General features: G+C 33.3%; 1 pseudogene; it reads left to right on the top strand.

Moving 5' to 3' along the window:
• The first annotated feature begins 4,504 nt into the window (after positions 1 to 4,504).
• LOC131425857 (uncharacterized) lies at positions 4,505 to 14,806 on the top strand (annotated as a pseudogene).
• The last annotated feature ends 2,831 nt before the right edge of the window (positions 14,807 to 17,637 follow it).

Genomic DNA, 17,637 nt, shown 5'->3' with positions numbered 1-17,637 from the left:
GTTTAAACCAGGCCGTTTTTCGAGGTTGTGTTTGGATTGTTTTATACCATGATCCTTTTTCTTGGCTTGTTTTAATGAATTTTCGAACCCATTCTTCCCATGATTCCTTTTTTGCTAAGAGCAGTGCGTCCGTTAAGGTAAGCGAGTTGTACAGTGTTTGCCTACCTGCTGTGGCTTTTACCGCGGCTTGATCTACTAATTCGTTTCCTTTTATTCCGCAGTGACTAGGGATCCATTGAATTTTACATTGATTAATTTCTCCTTCCTTAAGGAACTTGCAAATATTCCAAGCGATGGTGTTACATTTGATTTTGTCATGGTTTTTTAAAATTGCGCAAGCGCTTGCTGAGTCCGTTAGAATTACAACTTTTTCATATGATTGATTTTGTGCATGTTCTATTGCTTTCTGAATAGCCATTAATTCAGCGTTTGTAATTGAGACGTTTGCGTTGACTTCATCTGTAAGGGTCGTTCCTTTTTCTTCGTCATAGAGAGCGATCGCTGTACCGCTTTCTGTTTTGCTGCCATCCGTAAAAATTTTTAAGTAGTCGCAATATTCTGTGCTCATGGTTTGCTGGAATATTTGTTTCCATTGTTCCTCTGGTAGTTGTTGCTTTTTCTTTTGGTTTTCTGTCAGTGTACTCCGAATTTTCTGGTGTATTCTAATTCTTATTTCTTGCTCTAGTGCAAGTTCTTTTTTTGTGTTTCGGTCCATTGGGTGCAATTGTAAAACCACAGACTAACAGACATGACAGTATGAGTAAATTCTTATAAAAATAATTTTTCGTTATGCACTAGTTCCACCTATATTGTATTGCGCGAACTATTTACTATCGGTACACCCCTTGTGTTATGTGAAAGTTTTTTTACTAGTTGGTTTCCCCTCGTTTGTCAACACCGATCAGCTGCTTGCAGGGATGCCTGATTTCATCATAATATTTGAAAATGAATCATCACAATAAATTATTGAATTACGTTGATAATATATTTAACTTTTTTAGCGGTGTTGGAAGGTAACCATTTATTTTGCTCAACGTTGCTCATCTAGATTATTTTTTATTGTGTTGGTAATTTTCATCCGAAATTAAGTGGCGGTAGACCAGAAGCAAGTAAATATTGTAACAAAACGGGTTCGATTTTGTATTGCGTTGGAGGATGAGAAGTAGCACAATTATGTATATAGTTTTGGCAATATGTATTAAATCTGTATCCTGCATGAAATTCGCATGGACGTATACAATACATTACAGGTAATTCTGTATAAATGGAAACTCTGTTGGTAAATGAAAAAAATAAACACAGTCTAGATGACAGACAGGATGTTTTGATAGGGTAACGTGGCGACATCGTGACATATGCGTGTACTGTCCCAACTAAAGGAATATTCGAAATGACCGTTAAAATGATTGAAGAATCTAATTTGAGTGTCCTGTCTGTTAGTCTGTGATTTAACTATACACTGAAAATAATGACATGGTAGTCCTACACAGCAAAAAAAATCTTGTAATTTCACATAGGAAAGTATGCACATAAACTAGGTTTGAAATGTTGCGTACAATTACATTCATTTCACGTTACACGATAACGATGTACTCTTGTATACGTTTTAATCCAAGATCGACGTATTAGAGACTTGCGTACTAAAAAAACACAAAGCTGAGCAACGTAACAAATAACAACGGAATGCGGAACAACGTAATGAAAAATACGTAATTCAGAACTATTTAATCCGGAAGAATGCATAGCATGTTGATACGAAATGAAAATACATTATTCATCATTATTCGAGTATTTATTTTTAATTTATTAATTCAATGATCTATAATCAGTCGTTCTCCTTCTGGTTGTAAGCATAATTTTAATTTTTTTCATTCTCTATACAAGTATATATATATATATATATATATATATATATATATATATATATATATATATATATATATATATATATATATATATATATATATATATATATATATATATATATATATATATATATATATATATATATATATATACTTTATTAGATTACTCATTATTTAATTCTTTTATTAAAGAAAAGCTTTGACAAAGCTATTAAATTAGTAGAATTAAACATTTTTGACGTTGCGTTGAAGAAAAGTCGACCGACGAAGACTTTTTTAATAATGTTAACAAAAACGTCCCACGTCCCATTATAAATGGCAAGTTTTGGTTTGAATACAAGTAAAAGAAAAAATCTATTGAATTTTAGCTAGTTTGGTTAAAAGTGTTCGAACTGGTTGTTGTTGTTTACCTACTATTGTTGCAACTGATCTGGTGCCTTTAACAGGCTTAAGTTTCAGTGAAAATAACTGAAAAAACTCTAGAGTTTTTGAAACTACAGCAGGATATTTGTAGTACATATCGCGACCTGTAACAGAATTTCGAAAGTTAGAATATTCGACTTTTGACGTACTATATTTCATATCAACTAATGCGAGAATAGGAGACGTAGTAGTTGTATCCAAGATGGTAGCATCATTCTGTGTATAGTAAAAAAAAATTTCATTGAAATTAAAACTGACACAAATTATGCATCTATAACAAGAAGACTACTGAATATGCCCTAAGGGCTTATACAAATTATATCAATTTAAATAGTATCATTATTTTTAATATTCGATTACTTACACCAAAACTGACCAAGACTGTAGAAAAATCTTCCTTCAATATTTTTGAAACGCCAACAAAAATTTACAAGTCTGTCGCAGTCGTTAATGTGCAGTTTTTTTTTATAGATGTACGTTCTCGAAACTTGAATTAGTCTTTTCCGCTTAAAAAAATAATTGTCAATAAAGCGTGTGTGATTTATCCCAGTTGCACGTTCAAAGTGATGTTTAAGTACAGCGATTTGTTTTAATATGATTTTTTATAAATCTCCACCTGCTTAAAGTATGAACCGCATATTGAGCAAACTATATCCATTTCAATTATCTGAAATTTAAATGTGATATTGATAAGAATCATTTTTAAGTGTTGACGACAAATTAATAACATAACACACATATATACATACATACATAGAATAGCTATTACAAATCAATCGATCGTAAAGCTAATGTGATTTGGAGTAATTCAATTCAAATTATGATTTCAGCTGTTTCGTCTAAATTGATACTTTTGCTGCCCTGCATCAGTCATCATGTTACCAAAATATTCGTTTCCCGATTTTATGTACACACTATAGGCGACATCCTTTTTTGCACATTGAAAATCGTTCATACGGGTTTGTGAAAATGTTTTTAATCCATTGCACACATCAATTAGTACCGGTACAGACCAGGCATAATGTCGTTCTGCATATTCCACTAGTATCACGGGAAAAAGATTTAGTTTGAAACTACCAACGAAAGCTACAAAAATTATTGAAAATTTATCAGCCCGTTTAATGACATTTTCTATTGTAAATTGCTGTATTGCATCGAATAAATAAATCACAATGTTTGTACTGTTACTTACCAATTTATATTTGCACAAGAGCACGCAGATAAACAAATTCATATAACTGACGCCATGAAATGAAAAACAATGCACACATAAGAGCTCTGCGTCACTTTTGTGTGATTATTACACACTTTTGTGTATATGTACACTGTATCGATAATATATCACAAAACATCTATGTAATATTCTGGTAAATTTTCAACACGGTTTATGTGCATTCTTTTCGCTGTGATATTACACGGAACAATGTGTAAAATTTTGCTCTTTCGGCGTTCTTATTTGAGTACATCTTTTATGCATAATATTACGCTATGGCTTTAAATATATAACCAAAAATCTGTGATTTCACATCGTCAATTAAATTACGTCGATTTTGTTTGAACGTCGCAGTGTATTACGAGACTGGTAATTACAATTTATTTGCTGTGTAACTACGTTGGCATGGTAGAAAAAACAGTGTTGCATAAATTTTCAAATTTACCATGAATAACAATTACTCTACCATAAGATTTTCCAAATAACCATGTACTCTGATTAAACATTTCTTGTTGCATTTAAATCATTACATGTTCAATACCAATTTGTTTTTCTTGTGGACATAACAATAACATAGTAACAGTTTTACTATGAACATGGTATTGTTAAAAGGTTTTATCAATATTTTTTACCTAAACATGAATAAAATTTCGAAATTACCATGAGCGTGGTATTTTTACATAAGCGTATTGAGTATCCGTCATTTTGTGAAAAATTAATTTTCTTCCGTGTCATTTTGTGTATGGTATTTGTACGCGTGTGTCCAAAAAGTGTGATTATCGAATGAAGAACAATAAAATTGAAATTGTTGTGGATGATCTCGTATCCAATCCGCAATTCATATTCGGTAAGTAATTTACATAGAGAATTAACTAAAGCAATATTCCGAATTTCAATCCACAAGAAAATTATGCAAAATTCACTTTTGATTCACTAGACAATGATGAAGATCCAGAGCTATATGGGATCGTTATTGATAACTGGAAATTGAAACCAGATACATATGCAATCCTTATCGGTATTTGCATTCTGGCGTTAATGGAAATTGTGTTTAAAGATTTTTGGTTTTAGGTTGCCTACCTAAAATTGTTGGATGAAAAGGCTTTGAATGATGTATTTTCGGTAGCTAAATGGACGGGTCATAAACATGCTCTACGTAAAAAACTCAGTGAATGGCAAGAAAGCTGTCTATTTAATCAAATTCCTAGTCATGAAACGGATTCGTCACAAGTAAACTGGATGCCGGAACCAGCAGCATACAAGCATAAACTTTTGCCAATAAACGTTACGTACACTTTATTGGATGATATTTTGCAACGAAACGAAAAAGGGAAAATAGTAACACAATTCTATAAAGGGCACAATAATCTGGACTCAGAGCACAGGAAGTTTTTAGCTCATACTATTGTAGACTTTTACATCGCAAATAACATGTATTTTCCTCTTCCTGATATGGCACGATTTGCTCAACTGATCTCGGAACGATTTCTTTTAGAGATTTCAGTATTTACCTATAAAAAATTCTCAAAAATTAGGGAATGCTAAGAATATGTTTATATTTTTTATCTAGGAGACCTATTATAATCCACGAGACAGTACGGTAAACAAGAAAAATCCATCCGGATTGATCTACGATCGTTTCCACAACCGCAACAAGAAAGCGTTGGTCAAATCCAGAAGTGCAGTTATTACTTGTTTGCAAGCTCTAAGGAATAAAGCATTGGAACTTCCATTCGATGGTATGACACTCATTTGCAATTAATCTCAATCATTAATAGCATTATCTTTTATCAGATATCGAGAAACTGATGTCCCACAAAAACTGGTTGCGAAACAATTTACGTTCACGAGGAGAAAAATGCCATTGCATGTCGAATACTTTCTGGATGGATCCTCGATTGGAAGATCTACTAGCGTTAAGGATCTTGGCGTCCATCTCGATGAGCAACTTACATTCAAGCATCACATCAGTTACATTGTAGCTAAAGCTTCCCGTAGCTTAGGATTCTTAATGAGAATAACTAAGCACTTCACAGACATACACTGTCTAAAATCGCTTTACTGCTCGCTTGTTCGTTCAACTCTCGAATATTGCTCGGCAGTTTGGAACCCATGCTACCTGAACGGTGCTCATAGAATTGAGGGAATACAGCGTAGATTCGTTCGCTTCGCTCTTCGTCGATTGCCGTGGACCGATCCTCATCAACTACCTAGTTATGAAAGTCGCGGGTTATTAATGGGTCTCGACACATTACAAGTGCGACGAGAATTATCACGCGCTTTGATAATAGCAGATATATTCAACGGTAGGATCGACTGTCCCGTTTTGCTCAACGAAATTAATATTAATGTGCGACCCAGAGCTCTCCGCAACAGTGCTTTTCTTCGACTTCCTATACGACGTACCAACTATGGCGCAAACGGTTCTATTATTGGTTTACAGAGATCGTTCAACCGCGTTTCATCTGGGTATGATTTTAATGTGTCACGAAGCAGAATACGTACAAATTTTCTGAATATTATTAGGAATTATCATTAGGACCAAATTGTGTCTGTTGATTGTAAATAAATAAATAAGTAAACATATCATAAAAAAATTCCGAACCAAATGAACAAATTGTTCAACACTGGAAAGATTGGCCCAGATTAATGGACAAAAACGAATACTTGCTGGTAAGTTATATTAGGTAGTTCTATATTTCATTACCAATACGGATACTATATGTTTATTATGTACAACATGGTATTGATCCTAATCTTAACGCATTCATAACATATAGAAAAATATCTGTGCTCCTGCTCTGTACTGGCACTGCCACGATCTTAATATTAACTATATATATTTATCCTACGTATTATTTCATTTCCAGGTAGACTTAGATTTCGTTTCGATTCATGAACGATCGGGAGAACCAAACGAACTGTTTGATAACTGGGAACAGTTTACTGTTGATTTTAGAAAGTACATTTTGCTGAATGACATAAGAGATGATCGCTCCCGGATGCTTGCATCATATTTAAATGATCCAGATTTGCCTCAATTTTGCTAAGTAGAAGGTATATATTCAACTTTGTTTTCCTATAGACACTCGCGATTACATCGTATGTACAGTTTTTCACGCTATCATCAAACCGGTTAGATCTGCCAGCAAAAAACTTCCAACAATTCTTCAAGCGCAAACCGACGTGTGCTGGGTTTGCGACTCCCTGCAGGAATACACGAAAGCGATAAGTGAGCTTAGGAACGAGTTTGAATCTCGTAGTATACCGTTCACACCAAGAATATACGCAATTGGAAAACCTGAATTGCTAGAATCGTTCTACGTAGTTACAAGCTTACTAGAGTATCAGCTACCTTCCTTCCTGCGTTGTATAGATGTGATTGTAAAACTGAATTGCGCCTTGGATTTCGAATATCCGGAGAGTTGTGAAGTTTTTTTGGTGTTTTGTTAACCGGTATTTCTACGACATCAAGTACGTTCGAAAATCAAAAAACAACAACTTGCTTCAACTGTTAGCATATTTGAATCAACGGAAAAATGAACTGTCAACTGTGTAAGGAATCGCATAACAATTTGCAAAGCCTTATCGATCACTTAACTTTAGCTCATGGAACACCATCAGTTTTCAAATATAATTGTACGGTATGTGTGCCGACAACAATGTTCCAAAATATATATCGTTTCAAACGCCATGTACGGTCACAGCATGGTGAAGTTTTTGATACAGTTGGAGAAGGAAGTACTTCGAACTGCGATAAAAAAGTTAACGGAAATGTATGCGTAGATCCTGAAGAACTCGTAGAAATGTTAAATAACATGCAGTCTTGTACCACATCGAATGATAGAGAGAGAAATATAGAGAAAGTTAGTGAAGAGAAAATTTTAGATTTAAGACAGAATTTGAGAGAAGCTGTTTTTAATTTCACTCTTAATCTATATAGCAAAAAAAATCTGTCAAGAAAAGATGTTCTTGAGCTGCAGGAAAGTATCTCACAAGATATACTCAAACCGATTTGCGACACCATCAAAATTTTAGTGCAGATACCTGAAGAGCGTAGCTATAAAGAACTGTTAAAAGATTTAAGTGACCCTTTTCAATTCATTTCTACAGAACATAAAATGAACAAACAACTTCAAAATTTGAATCAGAAAGAAACTCCAAAAACGGTATCTTATGACGATGAAAACGGCAATGCTGTTTCTAAGAGTTGCCTAATGCCTATAAAACAACAAATTAAAATATTTTTTGAGACGGAACAGGTTTTCGCAAAAACGATTGAAAATATGCGAAATATAGAGGAAGAAAATGAAATCACTAATGTTATAAACGGACAAATATGGCAAGCGGTTAAAGCGGAATTTGTAAAGACAGTCATGCCATATTTCTTGTTTTCGGATGAAGTAGAGATGAATGATGCAATTGGTGCCCATTCGGGAACCCATAAAATATGTGGGTTTCACTATAACTTTCCTTGTATTCCGTCTCATTTCTTATCACGCTTAGATAATATTTTTGTTGCATCATTTGTAAAATCGAAGGACATAATGGATTACGGTCCTTCTGATACAATGAAGGAATTGATAGACATTTTATATGATTTGGAAAGTAATGGTTTGAAGCTGGTAATTTCTGGAGAATCTGTTACCGTTTATTTTGTACTAGCAGGAATTCTTGGAGACAATTTAGGAATGAATACTTTGATGGGGTATACGGCATCCTTCAGCTCTTTATACTATTGTAGATTCTGTAAGACAAACAAATATGAATGCCAAGTAATGACACAACTGAACTCTAATTTGAATCGGAATAAAAAGAACTATTGTGAAGATTTAACCAGGTGTTATAAAGAGACAGGTATCAAAGAAGAATCGGGTTTTAATAAGTTGAAGCATTTTCACGTCGCTGAAACTGCAATAGTCGATCCGATGCATGATTTATATTCTCATGGAATATGCAATTATGATTGTTCGCTTGTTTTAAACTACATGATAAAAAAATTGAGTATTTCACTTCAATGTATTAATTATAGGATTCAAATGTTTAAATATGGAGAAACAGAAAATCGTAATACGTTTAGAAAAATAACAAAAGAGCAGATTAAATCAACCATCTTTAAAATGACATCAAGGGAAATGTTACTCTTCATTCAATATTTTCCTTTAATTTTCGGTGACTTGTTTCCAGAAAATGATAATGTGTGGGAATTCATTTTGTCGCTGATTGAACTCATAGATTTAATTTTATTGCCTAGGTTTAATGAAGAATTATTACACACATTGAAAGAACAAATATCTTATCACCACACACTCTATAAGAAACTATTCGATAAAAAATTAAAACCTAAATATCATATTTTATTGCACTACCCAGATACAATAAGAAAAACGGGACCACCTCGTTATACATGAAGCTTCCGATTCGAAGCATTTCATTTAATTTTTAAACGGTATTGTAGAAACATAACATCTAGACGAAACATTTGTTTAACGCTTTGTAAAAAAGCAAATTTCATTTTTTCGAACAATGCCATAAACGCTAATTTTTTTCACGATCCGCTAGTTTGTAAAAGCAAGATAAAAATAAAACTAATTGATTTACACTATTTTCCGTATTTGCAGTTAACAAATAAACTACTAACATCATGTTTTTACGCATGTAAAACGGCATTGTATAAAGGAACTGAATATAAAGTTGGTTATTTTTTGACATTATCGATGAATATGCAAAATATTGAGTTATGCCAAAGACATCATATTAACAAGATATCCAGCTCTCACATTTCTCGAACAAATCATTGGCAACATCCTTTTTTTGCGAGCATGTCGCCCTCAGGTGAGTTCGCATCGAATCTCATACATAGAAGTAGGGGAGAGAAATGTCAAATTCGTGCGCGCCAAAATAGCAGGGCTGCACACCCATACAATTGACATGATATGTTGAATGTGATGCCGTGCGATGGCGTTGCTGAACTGAAGATTGATGTCGCTCCAAGCTGACAGGGTCTGGTTATACAAAATTAAAGATACACGCAGAGAAATGGAGCATGTTTAAAATATCAAAACAGTTAGTCAACCAAAGTTGAATTGACGTTAACGAAATATCCATGTTGACTCAATCCTGCTGTATCTTTATTTCAAGAAAGAAATAGGTTCAATTTATCTATGATCTTATTTGTGTACTGATATAACTAAGTTAACGGTTCAAATGAACCGTAACAGCTTTATTTCTAATAAACAAGAGCATTTTTTCCCACGTGAATAATCCAGGGCATTTTTTTATCTCCCGCGGATAAAATTTTTTACAAGTTTTATAAGTAATGTTTATCTACTTCTTTAATTTCCTAGGGGATTATCAATAATTCAAGCGTATGTATCGATAATTGGGAATATTTTACAAATTGCACAATATTACATAACACATTTTCTTTGCAAAAAATATTTCATACAGGATCTCTATTTTGACTGATGGAGCACCGAATCGTTGGATACTATAAAAATTAAAATAAAACCAGGGCTTGATTATGGTATGTAAATAATTCGATCGTCTAGCGACAAAACGGCTAAAAGTTTTGAAAAATTGCAAAATTTAAAATAATTGTATATATAAATTGAAAACAAATAAAAGTAGTACCAAAAATTACTTTGTAAATTAGTTTGAAAGAAATCATTTTATTCCTAAAATCAAACAAAAATCTATGGTTTCAACAATCAAAAGCGTTAGTTGAAATAACTAATTTCAAGGAAATTTATTTCAACTAAAAGGTTTTGTGAATCTAAAGCGTTACAATTATTGACTTTTACTAGAGTTCGTTTCATTTTAAACTATTTTTTCAAATTGAATTTACTGTGAAACTGTTTGTTACGAAATTGACAGGAACGCACAAGTAAAATATTTGTTGTTTTTATCAAACTATTGGTTGAAACAAACTAATCCACCGAGAAAAATAAACTATCATGTTTTGTAGTTTCAAGTAGCATATTTGCAATATCAAACCAGATTTTCTTTTGTCACTATTTCAACAAAAATATTCGTTGGGTGAAACTCAAATTTTATTATTTTTACAATTTTTTTTTCTGCGTGTATATTGATAGCCGATAAAGTGCTTTATGTCGCTGGGCAGCAATGGCAAGTTTTAAGTACTCTGATCATTTCGCATCTTTTGAAGTTTCTGAACCTTGTGTTAAGTTTTGTTTAAAAAGAATCAATGTGTTCGATGGACCACTAATTCATTTATATACCATTAATAGTAGGAATTATATAAGACTCAAAAAGTTTTTTATGTAAACCCTGAAATATATTTAAAATGAGTAATAACGAAATCTAGTGTTTTGATATAAAAATTAAACAGAATAAGGTTCATTTTCAAGTACTATTAAATGTTCTGTACTGTACTATATTATGGTACACTGAAAATAATTTTCTGGTAGATACGTTAACAAAGCTCTTCTCCAAGTTACTATTCTGATGAATAGTAAATTTTACAAAATTTTTCTTCGATTAAACAAAACAATATTTGAAAATACTATGAATACCTTTCGATATGCATAGTCGATTTTAGTATAGTCTACATTTAATCTAAATCCAGTGTCTAATTAAAACAACAAGAATATTTCTGTTAATTCTACTACATAAAACTAGCCTTATTCTAAGTTTTACCATAATTATGGTTAAATTGTAATCATAATAATTACAATTTTAAAATAACAATTCTTGGTTCTTAAGTTTACCACAAGTGTAGTATTTTTGAACATCGTGTTGCAGTGGCAATAACCATAAAACTGTTTCTGCTTTGCAAAAAAATAAAACAATTTTTCATTAGTCGCCATCTTCGCGTGTGGTTTGAATTTGGTTTTATTCAATCGTGTTTCTCGTGAAATGGATAGTGAGAAAGTTGAAATAATTATTGACGATATCATTGCTGATGAAGGTTTCATCTCAGGTATTAGTATTTCTAAAAAAAAATTAATAAAAAACATTATCCGAAAGTTAAACAATTTTACACTAGATGCTGACGAAATTCCGGAGCTCCGTGATATGATTGATTCTTGGATGCTAAGCCCCGCTATATATGCTATTCTAGTAGGTGAGTGAATCACGACTGTTATATAATTTCTCTTCAGAGTAATTTTAATGATGCTGAGAATGATATAACTTTATAGGCTATGGTATCACACTAGAATATTTGAATATATTCTATTATATAGCCAATCAACTGCATTTCACACTACCGGAGATGGCGAAATTCGCTAAATTAATTTCTTTACGTTTTCCTCCGGAAATTGCAGTAATGCTACACCGATTTTACTATAGCGATTATGATAATACATTGTGTATATTTCATTTCAGGAAACCTACTATAATCCGAGGGATATTTCGGCCAATAAAAAGCACCCATCCGGCTTATTGTATGACCGGTTTAATAATCGTAGTAAAAAAGACCTCGGCAAGCGCATTCGAGACAAAGTAGCTGATCATATCAGCAATGTCAAGTCTTCTGCTCTAGAACTACCTGACAAAGGTAACATTTGATTTCATTATATAATACTTTCTTAGCATTTAACATGAAATTTTCTTTTCTCTCAGAGATTGAAAGATTGTCAACTGTTAAAAACTGGTTACGCAATAACATTGCACCAGAAGAGCGCATTCGCCAACACTGGGCGGAATCGTTTTTGCTGCGTTTTCGTAACATTCAGTAGGATAAAAACAGTGACAAGCGCACTATATTGACCGATTGGCCAAGAATAACAGATGAAAATGGATACTTGCTGGTAAGTATTCGTCCTAGACAAAGTATGAAATGTGAAGTGAAAAGGTTTTTTGAAATTCAGATTGACACGGATTTCAATCATCTATATAATACCTCTGAGCGATTGGAGACAGTTTTTGACTGTTGGGAGAGATTCGCTGTTGATTTCATCGATTACGCACGAATAAGTAACATTAAAGATCATTATTCAATCCAGCTGTTAGATACACTATCCGAGTCATACATATTGATTTCACAAGGTAACATTTTTTCTTATTCGAGAACAATTATGAAAATTTTATTTTCAGATACTCGTGATTACATATTATGTACCATTTTCCACGCAATCGTTAAGCCCTCAAGAACATCAGCCAGGAAATTGCCAACAATAGTACTAGCACAAAGCGACGTCTGTTGTATCATTGACACGTACGAAGAATATCGAGAAGCATTGATTTCACTTCTAAAAGAACACGAATCTGCTAACATACAGTTATCTCCTCGCATCTATGCTATTGGACATACACAGAGACTGGACTCATTTTACGTGGTGACTCAATTCCTAGAATATAAGTTACCAACTTTCCTACGCTGTTTGGATGTCGTCGTCAAATTGTAATTCGTGTTAGATTTCGAATTTCCTGAGAGCTGCGAACTATTCTGGTGTTTTATATGCCAATTCTTTTACGATATCAACTCAAGCCGAAAATCGAAAAATAGTCAATTGTTGCAATTGTTAGCATTTCTGAAAGCGCGTCAAAAATGAATTGCTTCATTTGTAAAGACACGATATGTTCGTTACCAATATTAATGCATCATTTAACTGTATTCCATGGAACTCCAATTAATTTAAAATACTAATGTACTAACTGCGTTCCGAAAATGGCTTTCCAAGACAAGCATCGTTTCAAACGTCACGTTGTGAATGCCCATTCAATTCTTTTTGAACCACAAATATTGAAAGAAAAATCTATTGAAGACAGTGCCAGTTATATTCATTTAAACAATATACTCGCAGCACCAGATAATTACCAATGCAAAGAACCTCGTAAGTCCGTAGATAACATCACTGACTCGGAAAATGATAATAGTTTGGTTGAAAGTGATATAATCGATATAATAAATAAACTCACACACTTAAATTTTTTAGCTGAGTCTCGGCAAAAAAATGCCGAGATTCGCACAGCCGAGTAATCAGCAATCATCTCGGCAAAAATAAAATTACTGAGCGTCTCGGTATCCTAAAATTTGACAAACGTCAAATATTGCCGAAATCGTCAGCATAAGATTTACTGTTTGCTCAGTGAAACGTTCACTGAATATTCGGCAATCCAATAAAACGAAAAAATGGAAAAAATAAATTACCGAATCATCAGTAATTAAAAATCTAGTCAAATAATTTTGTTTGTATTTTCTCAACATTATAAACACGCCATTCAGGATAAAAAATTCATTTTATTAACACTTAAAGGAGGCTTACAAATTTGTTGCCAATAGTGCTTAAAGCCTACCTGAAAACATGTAGCATAAATAAAAAGCGGCGTTTCCAGATGCGGCCACCTTGAGTCGAGCTGGAAATATGAAAATAAAAATATATATTGATTTTTGGCTTACAAAAATGTTCAATATTTAATGATGCATATACGGTATTGTTCAAATAAACTTACCTTGATCTATTGAATTATTCCATGCATTGGGTTATTTTTTCGCATATCCCCCAAAGTTTTGTCTCGAGGACGCTTTGAGACCCGTGTTGGGTGTTTTTCCCTTATAATCGCGAGTGCTCTGATAAAGACGCTTTTTATAAAGCGAAACATGTCACTATATTTATTCAATATTTTTACTTGCAAGTGGTTCCACGCTTCTTCGAAGATTATCCATTTTTTCACTCGAGAATTTCATTAGAAAATAATCGCACAATGCGAAGCGAAAATGTAACGCGGCAATAAATGACAGCTGTCGTGCTGAATCTCGGCAACAGCTAGCGCATATTCCGAAATCTCGGCAAACGTCTCTGCTGATGTCGGCATATCTGTTGTTTACTGATAAATTCAGCAAGCAATTATGCCAAATTTCGGCAAAGTGAAGCATTTTACCGAAATATCAGTGAAAGCATTTAACGAAGCTCAGAAACATGCGTATTGATTACTGAGCAATCAGCAAATTTACGTGTTGCTGATCAGTTTCGGCATTTTATTATGCCGAGCTCAAGAAATGGTTTTAAGTGTGCAGAGAAAGCTTTTTAAATTTTACTCTAACACTTTATAGTAAAAAAAACTTTGCCAGAAAAGACGTAGTTGAACTTCAAAAAAATATATCAGCACAGATTGTTAGACCCATTTGCGACGCGCTTACAAAAGTGAGTTACATTCCGAAAGAAAACATTTATGAAGAACTATTACAGGAAATTTATATCTCTTTTCAATTCGTGGCAACAGAACATAAATTTGATAATGAACTGAAAAATCTTAATCTGATTGAAAATCCGCAGACAATAGAATTTAAGGATCAAAATGAAAATGTAATTTCTAGAGGCTATCTTATGCCTATAAAATATCAAATTCGAAAGTTTTTCGAAAACGGTAACGTCTTTCATGAATCGATTCATAACATGCAGTTACTAGAACACGATAATAATATCAAAAATTTTGTGAACGGAAGTCTGTGGTGCGATATCAAACAAGAATTCAAAGATAAGATTGTTGTTCCATACTTTTTATTCTCAGACGAAGCAGAATTGAATGATGCAATCGGCGCCCACTCGGGAACTCATAAAGTGTGTGGATTATACTATACGTTTCCAATCATTCCTGCTCATTTTTTTGCAAAATTATGTAATATTTTTGTGGCTGGATTCATTAAGGCTAAAGACATCAACGAATTTGGTCCATCTTGCGCATTCAAGTAACTGATCGATGTTTTGGTTGATCTTACACTTGAACACCAATTGTAAACATTTCACCATCACTGAACGCTGTTGCGGATTTGTTTTACTGGTATCGGACCATTTGACCCATTGATGCATTTGGGCGTTGCTATACACAATCAATTCGTTTGTAATATATTAACATTATAATTAAATTTTAAAGTTACAATCTGTGATACATTATTAATGTACTGTTTTAATAATATGTATCAATTTAATCAAATTAATAAATATATCATGAACTAAACATAGGCATAAAAATTATAACAGTTTGTGACAGTAGAATGTCGAATTCTACGGACTATGCAGCATACCGCGAAAAAACTGTATTATAATTTTTCGAATAAATATTGCAATTGACTAAATACATGCCATAGCGTTTTACTACACATAGTGCTTTCAACCATGATGTATTACCATATACAGTAAATTTTATTTGGATGAATAATTATTTGCAGTAAAAATAACTATATCTATTTTAACTTCGATATGGTATATGTTACTATTATCACCGATAATATTACTAGAACAGTAAAATGGTTAAACATACTATTGAAATTTATTGTTAAAAATACTAGATGTACCTTCAAATAAGCATAGTATATCGTACTATATAAACAGATATTCTACTTGAATATACCAGAACATAGAAATGGTAAAATATACGATAAATTGATTTCAAATTAATCAAAATGTATGTTCAGCAAGATTTATATGGTGCATTGTTTTTAATTTCACCCTCAAAATGGTACATTCTACTATTATCTTTCTTTCAGTGTAGAAGTCGATAGTAGTTCCAGACAGTTGAAATAAGTGAATGTCACCATGCGCATAGTGATTGCAACCATAAGATAGAAGAGAAGGCGTGGTAAAATTTACCATCATTGTATTATGATATAACGAAATTTACCATGTGCATGTGCCTCGATGGGCATGGTAGAAGTGACAATAATTATTCTCGAGATAAACATGTTATATCGTCTGCCAAAATTCATTGGTATACTCTTGTTAACTTAACCCTCCAAAATAGTAACGATTACCATGATCTTCGTTTCAGTGTAGTTACAAAAAAAGTCAGAAAAGTTTTAGAATGTAGAAATCTATTGATATTTTTGCAGCATAAAAGTATATGTATGTTGCAAATTTAACTAATGATAATTAAAAACATTTTAAAGTTTATTTTAATTTTATTTCACCATTATGTTGGTAGGTACAGAAACATATCGTTTTGAAAAAATATTAATAATATTCAATTTAGTACTGCTGTCGTTCCGCGATAAGGTCTGTTTGAGTAAGTTCAACACAGCATCATCGAGAAAGTTTTTTTTTTTTTTTTAAGATAGTTTTATTCATGCCTATATGCGTACAAGCTTTACGTGGCCGATTGAGCCGATTTTTTAAATAAATTTTTTTTTGAGTTGGATCTCGTTGTCACCCTTTTTCTAGATGGAGAGGAGCTTCCATTTCCCTCCTGCGAGGTTGAGGGGCTCTTCGTTCGTGGTTCGTCTCGTCATCCATTGCCACATCGATGGTATTGTTGTTGGTTTCATTGCTAGTTGCTGGAGATGAGCCTTGTTGTACATTGTTTGCTGTTGCTGGTTGGTTGGATGGTAAGTTGTTCACTGCAGTTAATGCACTTTGTTCTAGAGGGGATACGTTGGATGGTTTCGTTGAAGTGGATGCTTCACTGTTGTTGGTGACTGTCACAGGTGTACTGGGATTGCTTTGGGTTGGTGTGACGGAAGCACTGTTGTCCTTTGGTGTAGTTGTCTCCTTGTCCAGTTTATCACATGGCTTACCGTAGTGAACAGCTTTTTGACAATACTGACATGTGGCCATCTGATTGTCATAGGTATTAAGTGATTTGCACGGAATTCTTGTATCTTAACCGAAAATCACATAAGAAGGTATAGGCTTCTTCAAGTGTATGCGTAATACAAGTACGCCATTTAGAATACCGGGGAAAAAAATCTCACTTTTCTTTTTCGATAGAGAGAATCTCTCCGTATTGGGACATAGTTTTGCGAATATAATAATCGGTGACGCTCGAGTGAAGATCATGCACACGCACTTCTATAGCACTATCATCCATATATACTGGAATGTTGTACCTAATGTTCTCGTGTTCCACATAGTGCACATTGTTATTGTCTTTTGCGAATTGAATTGCATCCAACTCTTTATAAAACTGGATGTAAACAACATTATTCGTCTTATTGCATTGAAGTAAATGCACACGTTTAATGTCCAGCTGCATTTGCTCCTTAAGCAAACCTTCAAGTTCTCGTATCGAAGGTCGAATTTGGCACTGCCTAAAGTCAACAACAATTGTATTCTTTCGTGTCGGCGGTAGCTTTTGTTCATTTGGTTCACTCATTTTCGAGGTCTATTGTTCACTACACAATACTGTACTTGGTTTCTTCTGTTTCCAACGTAAGCGGTTTTGTTTTATCGACTG

Source organism: Malaya genurostris, chromosome 1 (genome assembly GCF_030247185.1).
Source record: "Malaya genurostris strain Urasoe2022 chromosome 1, Malgen_1.1, whole genome shotgun sequence".
NCBI classification, from domain to species: domain Eukaryota; kingdom Metazoa; phylum Arthropoda; class Insecta; order Diptera; family Culicidae; genus Malaya; species Malaya genurostris.
Note: the sequence above shows the minus strand (reverse complement) of the source record. Positions and strands in the feature narration are given on the sequence as shown.